General features: G+C 44.0%; 1 protein-coding gene across 2 annotated transcripts in view; it reads left to right on the top strand.

Annotated features, from left to right (window-relative positions):
* B3GALT5 (beta-1,3-galactosyltransferase 5) overlaps positions 1-12,754 on the top strand; it is a 50,816-nt gene that overhangs the window by 14,130 nt on the left and 23,932 nt on the right. The window contains exons 2-3 of one of the 2 annotated variants that reach the window (XR_010125228.1): positions 11,036-11,217; positions 12,058-12,362. The exons of the other annotated variant lie outside the window; for it this stretch is intronic. The gene's annotated coding sequence lies outside the window, so the exon portion shown is untranslated. Of the gene's footprint in view, positions 1-11,035; positions 11,218-12,057; positions 12,363-12,754 lie in introns of those variants that run through there. 2 annotated transcript variants of the gene reach the window in all.

A 12,754-nucleotide genomic window follows, 5' to 3' on the forward strand; every position in this document is an offset into this window, starting at 1 on the left:
TGCCTTCAAGCTTCACCCATGTTGGAGCATGTGACAGAATTTCCTTGCTTTTTAGGGCAGAATAGTATTTCACTGTGTGTATATATAGCATTTTGTTTGTCTATTCCTCTACCAGTGAACACTCGGGTTGTTTTCACCTTTTGGCTATTGTGAATAATGCCACTATGAATATGGTTGTACAAATATTTGTTTGAGTCTCTGCTTTCACTTCTTTTGGGCATGCGCATGGGAGTGGAATTGCTGTATTATATAGTAATTCTGTTTTAAGTTTTTTGAGGAACTGTGATATCATTTTCCACACTGGCTGCACCATTTTATATTCCCACCAGCAGAGCACAGGGGTTCCAGATTTTCCAGATTTCTTCGCCAACATTCGCTATTTTCTGTTTTTTTTTTTTTTTTTTTTTTCCATCAATTGCTATCCTGGTAGGTGCGAAGTGCTGTCTCATTGTGACTGAGATTTGCATTTGCCAGTGGTTTTTTCATGAGCTTATTGGCCATCTGTATATCTTCTTTGGAGAGATGTCTATTCAAGTCCTTTGCCCCTTTTTAAACTGGCGTTTTTGCTTTTTGTTGTTGACAGACTCCTAATTCTTAACAGATATGATGCTGTCACTGTGATGAACTTGACTTCTGGGAAGATACTGGCTGCATTCCTTTCTCTTCTACTTTCCTAGGCCAATCATAATTCTCCAGCAGTCATCATTTCTTATGTTCCTCGCTTGTCCTGTTCTCAGGCGGGACCTAAGAGCTCATTCCCTGCCATCTCTTCCAACGTTCCGTATCATGGACTTGCTTCTTTTCAGCTGTTGGTACTGTGGAGGAGGGGGTTTTATTGAAGCCAACTGCCATGATCACCTTCCTTTTCCTTCCTAAAGGATTGTCATCTGCTTTCTGATTTTAGCCACAGTAGCTTGGCTGAAGTTGCATTTTGGAAGTTCGAGGATTCTGGCTTCCAGATTTCCTGTAGAATTGACACTGGTGACTACCCTTTGTTCTTGAGGCTTCTTTGGTCTCTGGGACACTTCCCTGTGATGCCATGAAGGGGAACGAGCAGGAGAGTTTAGGGTGCAGACTTTGGGGTGCATCACCTGGCTTCAGGTGCTATCTTTGCCCATGAACTCACTCTTGGTAAAGTCACCCTGTGGGGTTTCTCCTTAGTGAAAGAGCACATTAACACCTACCTTGCAGCTGGTGGTGAGGATTCATTGGGAAATCACATGAAAAGTACTTAGAACAGTTGCTGGCAGAGAGGAAGTGTTAACAAGGTAGCCACTGTTGGGGCATTAAGCTGGTTTTGCTCATGTATTCAGTAGATCCCCTTTTACCTCCATTTCCCCCCAACCTTTTGTTTTCTAAATTTTGTTCTTTGCTGTTCATTTTTCTGCTCCTGGACATTTTCCCATTCTTGCCATTTCAATATTCCTCTTTACACAGGAGATTCCAACCAAGTCCTCTCTTTACCTTTTATTTATTCACTTATTACTTATGTATGTTTGTTTATTTAAGATGTACGGAAGCATAGGGTGGAGAGGTGCTAGGATGTCTAAATGCTAGAAGATGACACATCTTCCTAGCTACTTGACAGGTAGTCTTTTGGACTTTAAACACACTTTAAAGTGACTTACAAGCACCACTTTAAAATACTAAACATTTTCATTTTAAACCAGCATTTTAAACCAACATTTCATTTTAAACCAGCATTACTGGTATTATAACTATATGTGCTTCTGCACATCAGTGTAACTGTACATAGATTTAAGAGGAAATGATAGGCATTTATACTAGTCACAAAACAATAAAACCAGGGATTTACACTAAGTTTAATAAAGATCATTTATAATTCTAACCACTTAGAAATAAGAAAATTAACTATGAGGTCAAAGGAGAAATTACATGTGCAATAACAGACTATTTATAAAAACAAAACTAATGAGAACACTAGACATGATAGATGAAAACTTTAAAATCGTTATTATAAATATGTTAAGCAGACAAAGACTTTAAAATTGTTATTATAAATACGGTAAGTAAATTAGGGGAAATGATGAAACAACTGGGTGAAAATATGGAGAAATCAACATAAAAATGTAATCTCTTTTTAAAGTTTATACAAACTTATAGGGTACACCTGCAATTTGGTTACATGCATAGATTGTGTAGTGGTCTAGTCAGGGCTCTTAGGGTGGGTATCCATCACCCGAGTAACGTGTATCATACCCGTTAAGTAATTTCTCATCCATCCCCTCACCCTTCCGAGTCTTTGTTGTCTGTCATTCCACTCTCTACATCCGTGTGCACACGTTTTAGCACCCACTTAGGGATGCTCTCTCAACATTTTAGTGGGAGGCTTCTTGTAGCACAAAACGGTGCCTAAGGACATATTTCCTGGAGGATGTTTTGACCCTTGTCACATCACTCCACATCAGCTGCCACTGGCTCATACACAACCGTGTCAGCGCTGTGTCAGAGATGAAAGAATTTGACCTTTCACCAGTTTCTGTGAAATACATTGCTTTGAAGATGAAATCACAAATGTCATCCTGTACAGGGGACCTAATGGGACCATGTCAAGCGATTATATCTTGAGCAGATGTAAGTCTTTAGAATGGTCTAGATTATGACCTGAGTGCTTACTGGTCTCTGGATTCTATGAAGTACTTGTTTGATTTTCACAAGATCTTTAGGAAGTAGTTAGTACTATTCTCTCATTTTACTTTTCCATTCTTATTTTTAGAGAAAATCAAGTCTTAAGAGGTTAACTGTGCCCAGAGTCTTGTAACTAAAAAGTGGTTGACTTGAGATTCCACCCAGTTCCCTTGGATTCCACATGCAGAACTCTTAACATCCTCTTAACATCTCTTTTCTTTTTTTATTTTTTTTTTGAGACGGAGTCTCGCTCTGCCGCCCAGGTTGGAGTGCAGTGGTGCCTGATCTTGGCTCATTGCAACCTCCACCTCCTGGGTTCAAGCAGTTCTCCCTACCTCAGCCTCCTGAGTAGCTGGGTCTACAGGCCCGTGCCACCGCACCCGGCTAATTTTCATATTTTTAGTAGAGACGAGGTTTCACCATGTTGGCCAGGCTGGTCTCGAACTCCTGATCTTAAGTGATCTGCCTGCCTCGGCCTCCAAAGTGCTGGGATTATAGGTGTGAGCCACCGCGCCGAGCCTTAACATCTTGATTGTATTCTATACGTGCCATTTCACATGGTCTATTTCTCATTTTTCTTGTTCTTTTTTCTTTTCTATACTGATTAGATACACTGGAGCTGAATCCATTTTACAGTGTGAGTGCACAGTGCATATTTATCAGTAATATTATGTTTTAATATTTGAATTAATTCAGTCCTGCTTTTAATTTTATTTCTGCTATTTTCTATAAAACTTTTTATAACTTTCTGTAACTTTTTAGAATTTGTTTTCTAAATTCTTTGAGAGCTTAGTCTTTTTCTTTCTTTCATAATGAACATGCTTAAGGCTAAAGCTGCCTCTGAAAGCAACTTTGAATGCGTTAAAGGAATCATATCTAGTGTTCTTATTAGTTTTGTTTTATAAATAATCTGTTATTACACATGTAATTTCTCCTTTGACCTCATAGTTAATTTTCTTTAAGTGGTTGGAATTTGAAAACGATCTTTATCAAACTTACTGTTACTTCCTGGTTTTATTGTTTTGTGACTAGTATAAGTGGGCTATCATTTCTCTCTTAAATCTGTGTACAGTTACACTAATGTGCAGAAGCACATATAGTTATAATACCAGTAATGCTGGTTTAAAATGAAAATGTTTAGTATTTGAAAATGATGCTTATAAGTCACTTATTTTAGTATAAGCTTGAATTTTTTCCAACTGATTTTGACAATTTAAATATAATATATATTCTCAATAAAATTTTTAGAGTAAATGACTAGTTTTGGTTTTTGTGGGAAAACGGTCCTAGCGTATTCTCTAACAACCAACACTCAAAGCCAGATACCTGTGAAAACACTGACGTGTTTTAAATGGAGCAGGAGACCTCTCCAACAAACCCATCAATGTTTAACAATCTTAATGAGCTTTAAAAAAGTGTCATATTTTAGCTGTGAATCACTTCACGTTAAAATCTGTGGTTTTCCTGCCAAAGTTATCTTTAGTAAACGCTATGAATTGGCAGCCAGATTTGGAGTGAAGTGAATGTGAGTGAAGCTGGAAGCAGATTCTGCAAGAAACCCAAATGTTGCAGGGGGGTTTTCCGAGCGTCAGTCTTAGGTCTCTCAGTACCCCCTTTGACACTCGTGGCCACACTCTTCTGCCATGCCCATTACAGTGACTCACTCGGAACTGCTTGGGAATCAGTGACTTGGGTGAGTGCAATATCTCTTTCACATATTGCCGGCTTCCTCCATCAACCCATAGCATCCGTGCTGGGTTTACGCTTTCAAGTGAGAAACAGTGAAATACACAAGGGGATGGCTTGCACTTGACTCCGGGATGGTGTTTGCATGTCAGCATTTTCTTTCACATTAAATTGAGTGGAGCTAAAGTCATTTGGTTTCAGTGAAGGTAGTTTCCGTGCATTCACTGAAAAGCTGGGATTGCTGAGAGTGGTGACCACAAGAGAGAAGGCCATGGGGAGGTAAGGTGAGGCAGGAATACTAGAGGGTGGGGTAGGGCTCCGCTCAGTGGTGATGTTTCCCCAGCAGCCTTCAGGCCTTTCATCCCATCATTTCTCTCCTCTGATAAGTGTCTCTGCTTTAAGAGTGTTTGCCAGACAGAAATAAAAATCGATTGGGGGAAGAATTATATGGAAAAAAAATTTTCCTTTCAAAATATTCCTAGAGAAGAGAGGAGGCACGCATGGACAGAATGAATGAGATGTTCTTGGTGCACAATGCCATCTAATGTTGCTATTATTGCATTTGCTGCTTAGCAAAGTACATAGAAGGCACATTGCAAATATTCAGGTATTAGCTGTGTTAAGTAATTGTTTTCATTTAGTAAATGTATTAGTTTGCTGGGGCTGGCATAGCAAAGTAGCACAAACTGAAAGCCTTAAATAACAAAAACTTATGATCTCACAATTCTGGAGGCTGAAGTCTGAAATGAAGGTCTCAGCAGGGTGGGTTCTTCTGAGGGCGCTGAAGGAGAATCTGTTAGGTGCGTCTCTCCAGGCTTCTGCTGGTTAATGGCAATATTTGATGTTCTGTGGCTTGTGGAGCATCTCCCTCATCTCCGCCTTCATCTTTACTTGGTGTTCTCTGTGTGTGCCTGTCTGTGTCCAAATTTCCCCTAATTATAAGGACAGCAGGGATATTGTATTAGGGGCCCACCCTACTTCAGTTTGACCTCCTCTTAATGAATTATATCTGCAAAGATCCTATTTCCAAATAAGGTCACATTCTGAGGTAATTGGGGTTAGGACTTCAGCACATGAATTTTAGGGGAACATAAATCAACCCATAACAGTAAAGATCTATTAACTCATTTTAGGAAGCTGATATTTATTTAGGAAGTAAATGTTTATTGAGCAGCTATGATGTGACATGCATGAGGTATTGAGATTTAAACAGATATGCTTAAATATTTTCTTGTATCCAAGTCACTTTCAGTAAAGAAGTAGAGAGACATAAATTAATAACTAGAATACGGCAGAGCTATATGAAGGTATGCACGAGGAATAGTGCTGGTACCAAGAAAGGGGATGGCTGGTGAAGCCTCATTTTTTAGGGGAGATGTCAGGGAAATGTCACTGAGGGGGCTACATTTGGGCTGCATGTGAAAGCATTAAGAGGAGCTCCAGGGCAGTCTGGACAGAAAGCACAGCGTGGAGATCTGACATGAAAGTGTGTGTTCGCAGGACTTTAAGCCATCTCATACGGGAGTGTAGTGTCCACTGGGAGGTGATGGATTGCCACTGTGAAGTTTCAAGTGTTGGGGCGGAACTATTGGACTTGTGGTTTTGAGAAGTTCTGCCTGACAGCCTGGTGGCTGGCATGAAGCTGGGCTGTCAGGTACCTCTTATTTTCCATGTCCATTCTGTTCTATTCTGCTAGTAATTGTCTGTCTTTTCCAGCATTTCCCAAGTCTTCCCTTACCCTTTACGGTGATTCTGCAGAAGGAACAAGCTGGTAAAAGCACTTTTGGGAGACTGGGGAAAGGATATTCCTATGTTAACTATTTTCTGGCCCCAAGTAGGCTATTGGTGACCTTTGGTATGTTCAGATAAGCAGTGGGAGTGGTGGCTGGAGTACAGTGGGTTGAGGATTAATTACGTGGTAGATGAAGTGGTGTGAGTGGTGAGTACAGGCTGTCTGTTGCAGAAGCTTGATTTGGAAGGGAAAGCAAATAAGAGGCTGACAAGGAGATGCCAGGTAATTGAGGTAGGGTCTGTTGAATGTTTTTTGGGGGTGAAATTTTATTTTGTGTTAACAGAGTAGAAATTTACAAAGGAAATGGCCCCCATTTTAACAGAAAAATCAATACCATTTGCATCCCTCATTATTAATATGCATTGGAACTTCATCCATTGGACCTGGTGAAGAAGGCAGTCACTGTCTCACCAGGCTGGAAGCCTGGATGTTGGAATGTGGACATTTCCTACTAGAGTGGCTTGAAAATCCCCTTGGACCATTCTGGTGGTAGGGATGGGGGTATGAATGTGGGTGCTCCTTGAGAGGAAGGAATGAGCCAAGAGGGATGGAGCCCAGGGATGCAGGGAGAAAGTGGCCTTTGTTTTATGGTTATGCACTCTATCCAGTTTATGTGTTTCAGATAATTTATTCAACAAACCTTTGTGTATCTCTTCCTACTTCTTTCCCACTGAGCTAGGTAGGTTCTGGGGTTCCTGTGAGTCCTGGGGCTGTAGTCAGGCAGTTGCAATATCTCATCATTCTCATGCTAATTTTTTCCTGACCTGAAGATTTCCATTGGAAAATGATGATTGCACTCTTCTGATAGAAGGCTAAGTGATTTAGATCTGGGAGCAGGGAAATGGTGGCTGTGGTTCCTCTAGAGGGGGAAGAGGATGTAGACAGGTAGTTTCATCCAATGCATAAGGGCCACAAAGGTTTCTGTTGACCTCTGGTCTCATACTGCAATCCCTTGGTAACAAGGAAATCATAAAACTAGGGGTGACTCATCACCACTGTGATAAGGTGTTTCTGAGTTCAAAGGGAAGAGTCAGTTTAACTCAGTGAAATGGTTATTTTTTGTAATGACATTCATTTCCTTGGTTCTTTGCTTATGTGACACCTGGATGTACAAGATGGTTAACAGAATATTGCTATGGAGGCCCTTTGACAAGTCCTGAACCACCATCTGGGTGACAATATTTGTAACTGGCACAATACTTATACATGAATGGCCACTGTGAAATGGGTTTCTAAGGGGCGATGTTATAATTTGCTTTATTAAGAGCACTGACTACGAAGACATCTCCTAAACTCTTTCTGTGTAAACTTACCAGAAACCCTTGTATCCCCATGGATGAAGCCAGAGCTTTTCAGTGGCTCACGTTTCTCCTAACAGCGCTTGAAATTCCTTCCACAGAGAGTGAAGCTTTTAATTCTAGAACCAATGTTCAGATTGTGCAAAGGCATGGATTTAAGGTGACAGCTATTAACATTGGCAAGGTTCTTTCTGTTGTGCAAATTGCTTTCATATATATTTGGTTTATTTTGCCCTCTGGACAGTCCTGGGCTTCATTATTGAGTAACTTATTTTCTGTTTGAAGAAACGGCGGCTTAGTGGTTTAAGAAAGCTGATTAAAGTCAAATGGCAAGGATGGGGTAAGTGATGGAGCTCTAAGCATTGGGTGTCGGCGTCTGTAATATTTGTGCATGACTGACTACACAGCTCTCCTTCTGAGTCAGTGGCTTTTAAGCTCTTTGGAACCACAGTGAATTCCTTTTACCTGATGACTCAGTACACACATATGACCCACCAAACAGTACTTGCCTTGACCATTCCCCATGCCTTCTAATATTTTATTCTACCCAGTTCTGTTTTCTTTTCAATGTCTGGTCTTATTAAATTGACTTGGTGATGCACTAATGAGTCATGATGCAGAATTTGAAAAAATTACACTCACTTCCTTCCCTAAGAAGTAGAGGAAGGTCAGAAATGGAGGATGGTGGGGAAGGAATGGGGTGTGTGTTTTTCCAGGGTAGGGTGGGAGGGAAATGGCCTCTCACAGCCCACTTGTCAGAACTGCTCCCACGTCCCGATCCGACTTTAGAGGTGGGAAAATGTTGGGAGCTGGTGAGGTGGGTGGGGAAAATCACTGTCTGCCACACCTCTCGTTTCTTGCGTTCAGTCCACTTTTGTGGCCATTGTTTGTTGTGCTGGTTGGCTCACTCTGCCCAATTCTTCCTTCTGGTTGCCAGTTCTCTTCGTATGTCTACTTCATATGTCTACTCTTTTACTGCGGGTCGCTCACATCTATAAATGACGGTCTAGGTTGTACAGTCTTGGAGGTTCAAGTGGAGTCTTTTGGCAGCTGTGCAGGCCAGCGTTTGTATCCCTGCAGGGGCTGCAGGGGGCCTTAACCCTCCCCTGTCAGTGCCTGGTTCTCTGATCCTGGCCAAGCATATTGGTCTCAAAGTGTTGCCTGGAGTCTGGATGTGGGAATCTGCTTCAGGCCAGGTCAGGTGATCTTGAACCCGAGGAACAGAAGTCATGATGTTTGCTCCGTGTCTATCAGAAAAACAACTCAAAGCACTTTCCCTATTCATGTTGGGGCAGTAGAACCTTCCCATTTTCCCAGAGACAATGTGTAATGGCAGGCCAGAGGAAGCTCTGTGATCACCCTAGAGAGGAAAACAGCAGGCGTAAGAAAGCATTCATCATCTCAAGGCAGAAATCACCCACTTTTTACGAGAATGTCCCACTGTGAAATCAGAATGTTCTACCATGCCATCTGCAACGAAATTGAGGGCCCCCGCAAAGCCCACAGTCCAAAAGACATGGTAGCGTAAGATAAATGGCAATGATTGCAATTAACAATGGCAGTCTCTCAAGAGTGGGCATGCCTGCGGGACCCGTGTTGATATTTGGATTTGGATTTTTGCTTGTTTGTAGATTTTGAGGGTCATCTTTTGTTAGCGTTGGGAGGTAGCTGTGTGTGATGAAATCCGTGGATTTTTCCCACAGCTAGAGGAAATAGGAGGTTGAGGGCAAGATGTGCCATGGAGAATGAAGGTGTGTGAGTCAAGAGATGATCCTATAGAGGGATACCTGCTTCTGAGAGTCTCTTCTGCCATATTAACAAATCACAGATGCATTTGAGTTTTCTGTCTGGACATCCATGGTTTGTTATTGTGTCTGTACTACTTTCTGAATAGGGATTATCTTCCATGCTCTTTTTTTGTTTTTTTGAGATGGAGTTTTGCTCTTATTTCCCAGGCTGGAGTGCAATGGTGTGATATCTCAGCTCACTGCAACCTCCGCCTCCTGGATTGAAGCAATTCTCCTGCCTCAGCCTCCCAAGTAGCTGGGATTACAGGCATGCGCCACCATGCCCAGCTAATTTTGTGTTTTTTAGTAGAGACAGGGTTTCACCATATTGGTCAGGCTGGTCTCGAACTCCTGACCTCAAGTGATCCACCCACCTTGGCCTCCCAAACTGTTGGGATTACAGGTGTGAGCCACCGCACCTGGCCTTTTCCGTGCTCTTAATCCTCACATACCTATCTCCTGGACCAACTGGCTAAATGCTGGGATCTGTGTTTATTCACCTCCAATTGTCAGTTCTGTGCATGTGCTCTTAGTTTCCTTTTCCCTCTTCTCTGCATAGTTTTTTTATTCCCTTTGATACTCCAAGATTAGAAACTTTGCTAGGGCCGGGACTGTATCTTTTGCGTTCTCTTGTCGCAACAACTAAGATAGGACATTTTATGTTGTGGAACTGACAAGTTTCTGAAATTTCCATCCGTGGACATGATCCACCATAAACCACAGAAGTTAAGTACTGGAATGTTTACTATCGGGCAATTTGCTCATTATCTCTAAGCCTCAGTTTCTCATCTTTAGAGCAGGGATGGTAATATCACATGGAATCATTGTGAAGTTAATTGAGAAAATGCATGTAAAGAATTTAATGCAGTGCTTGACACGTAGAGACATCACTCCATTATTGATATACTAACTTCCTCAAGAAATTAACAGAATGAACCAGGATAACAACAGTGAGACCATGCTGTGGCCTGGACAGAAGGCGTGGAACTGCAGCTGTGCTGGGAGGGGCTGTGAGGAAGGAGCTGAGCAGAGAAATGTGGCTTTAGCCAGGAGAAGCCAGGGAGGGATCCTGGGAAGAGAAACCCCGACCCCTTTCCTTGTTGTTGCTTCCCAATGACCAAATCCGGAGGACACTGGCCAACAAGGCAGCCCCAGATGATGGCATTCACAGGAGACAGGCTCCTGTGGCTTAGATAAGGACTGGCACATCTTCTTGAGGGGCTGTGCACACACCTTATTGTTGCCCACGAATTCCCTGTTTTCCACCAGAGTCCTTGGCCTGACCAGTCCTTCCTTCTGTGTAGGATTGCAGGATCCCGGGACTGGAAAGGACCCTGTGATCACTCTCCTCACCCAGTCTCTTCATACGGAGGGAAGACCAAGGTTGTCTCCTGTGTGGCCTTGGTGGCGGTCAAATGGGGTTCTTTTTATTGGTGTTGCCAGAGTCTGCTGGGGAGCAGAGCACACAGAGCATGCTCAGAACGTGGTGGTGGAAGGGATCCGCTGTTTCTCATGATTTTTAGCCTTTACAGCGGCACCACGTTTTTACACTGAGCCACGTGTTGTCTTTCTCATTCATGGGACTGTTTCTTGCAAGTGTCTTCCTCTTAGTGTCTGTGTTTTTGGAGGGACCCTGCCCTCGAGAACAGGGGACCTGTGCTGTGCTCCTCTTGATCCTCTGGGACATTTATTATTAGGGCCGAGCACACGGGGCCAGCACATACTTTCTGAATTAAATTTCACAAGGATTACCTGGAAAGCTGTGACTTTTTCCGAGTCCTAAAACTGAGGAGCACTGTTGGTTCCTCCCTTTTCCTTTCTAGGGTCATTGTGGCAGATGTCTGTTCCTGCACTTGCAGCTCCATGAGAGGAGAAAAGCCCCCTTCCTCCCAGCAGAGCCATTGCCACTCTGATGGGCATTACAGGGAATCCTAAAGATGGCGGATCTGTGTGCGTTCCCTCTCTGGAGGGTAGAGACCAGGCATTGCATGCCAAAGCCCATCAGGTACGAGGTAACACCCAGTCCAACCCTTGCTGGCATGAAACCACTGTGTAAACTCTTGTCATGTCAGTCAGCTGAGGCTTAGAAAAATCTTCACTGCTTTCCTGTTGTATGCAGGAGACAGCTGCCTGGGTATTTGTCAGTCCTGCCGTGTTCTGTGTGTCCCCGTCTCCTTGACGGCTGCCCCACCCGGGGCTTCTTTCCTGGGAACACCGAGCAGCACTGCTCCCAGCTGTGGTTGCAAAGACAAAAGGAAATCCCAGACAAAAGGAACAAAGGCCATTGATTCATTAACTTGCCACCAGGGAACCCACCTGCTCTGGCTTTTCTTGCAGCAGGATTCAGAGGTGCTAGAGAGGACAATGGTTTTTCTAGAGTCAAAAGGGAATACTTGACAAGTTTTCTCTTAAGGTGTCAGTTTTAGAAGCAAGGAGACTTAATTGGTCTTAGGGTACACTGGGCAGTCCATGGTGTGGCTGCAAGGGAGCAAGTGAGCCCTTTGGGGACATTTTGAAAGAAGAAAGATTATTTACTGTTAGGGGCGGGGAGCAGGAAGCTTTCTGTGGCTGGATGTTTTCTGGAGCAAGTCAGGGTCAGGGTGTTGCCTTTTGGGTCCACCTGTCATAATGTCCTTGCCACACCGGGCCATTTCTCACTTTTATGTCTGTTTGATACGGAAGAGGGGAAGAGAAGTGCTGGCAAGGGAAGGGCGCGGTCCCTTTAAATGATACTGAAGGGGGAAGGGCGTGGTCCCTGGTTAGGGCTCCATCCCCAGGCCTGTGCCCAGAACCTAGGTGAGGACAAGCATTTTTGTTTTCTTGCCCAAATGTTGCATTTCCCAAGACCACCCTGGCCTGCCACACCCCCATCCTGTGCCTGTGAAAACCCCAAGACCCTAGCAGGCAGACACGCAGGTGGCTGGACGTCGAGAGGAGCACATCAGCGGAGGAACACATGGGCGGCTGGACGTCAAGAGGAAAGCACAGACAGGCACCGACAGGCACCGGCAGGCTGCAGGCCACCGACTGGCAGAAGGATGCGGAGGTGGCCTAGGGCAGTCGGGGGAGAGCCCAGGCCGTTCAGCGGCCTGACTCCAGGGGAAAACCATCTCCCTCCTGACTCCCCCATCTGCTGAGAGCTTCTTCCATTCAATAAAACCTTGCACTCATTCTCCAAGCCCACATGTGATCTGATTCTTTGAGTACAGCAAGGCAAGAACCCCGGGATACAGAAAGCCCTCTGTCCTTAAGATAAGGCAGGGGTCTAATTGAGCTAACACAAGCCGCCTACGGACGGCTAAACTAAAAGAACACCCTGGAACACACGCCCACTGGGGCCGCAGCAGTAAACATTCACCCCTAGACACTACCGTGGGGTCAGAGCCCCACAGCCTGCCCGTCTTTATGCTCCCCTAGAGGTTTGAGCAGCGGGGCATGGAGGAAGCGAGTCACTCCCCCATCACACGCCCTGAGAGGGGGACAAGGGAACTTCTCCTATTTCATGTTAACACAGAGGTGGGGTGTGTGACTAGGAGGGGGAT

The sequence above is a fragment of the Pongo pygmaeus genome, chromosome 22 (genome assembly GCF_028885625.2).
Source record: "Pongo pygmaeus isolate AG05252 chromosome 22, NHGRI_mPonPyg2-v2.0_pri, whole genome shotgun sequence".
Taxonomy (NCBI): Eukaryota; Metazoa; Chordata; class Mammalia; order Primates; family Hominidae; genus Pongo; species Pongo pygmaeus.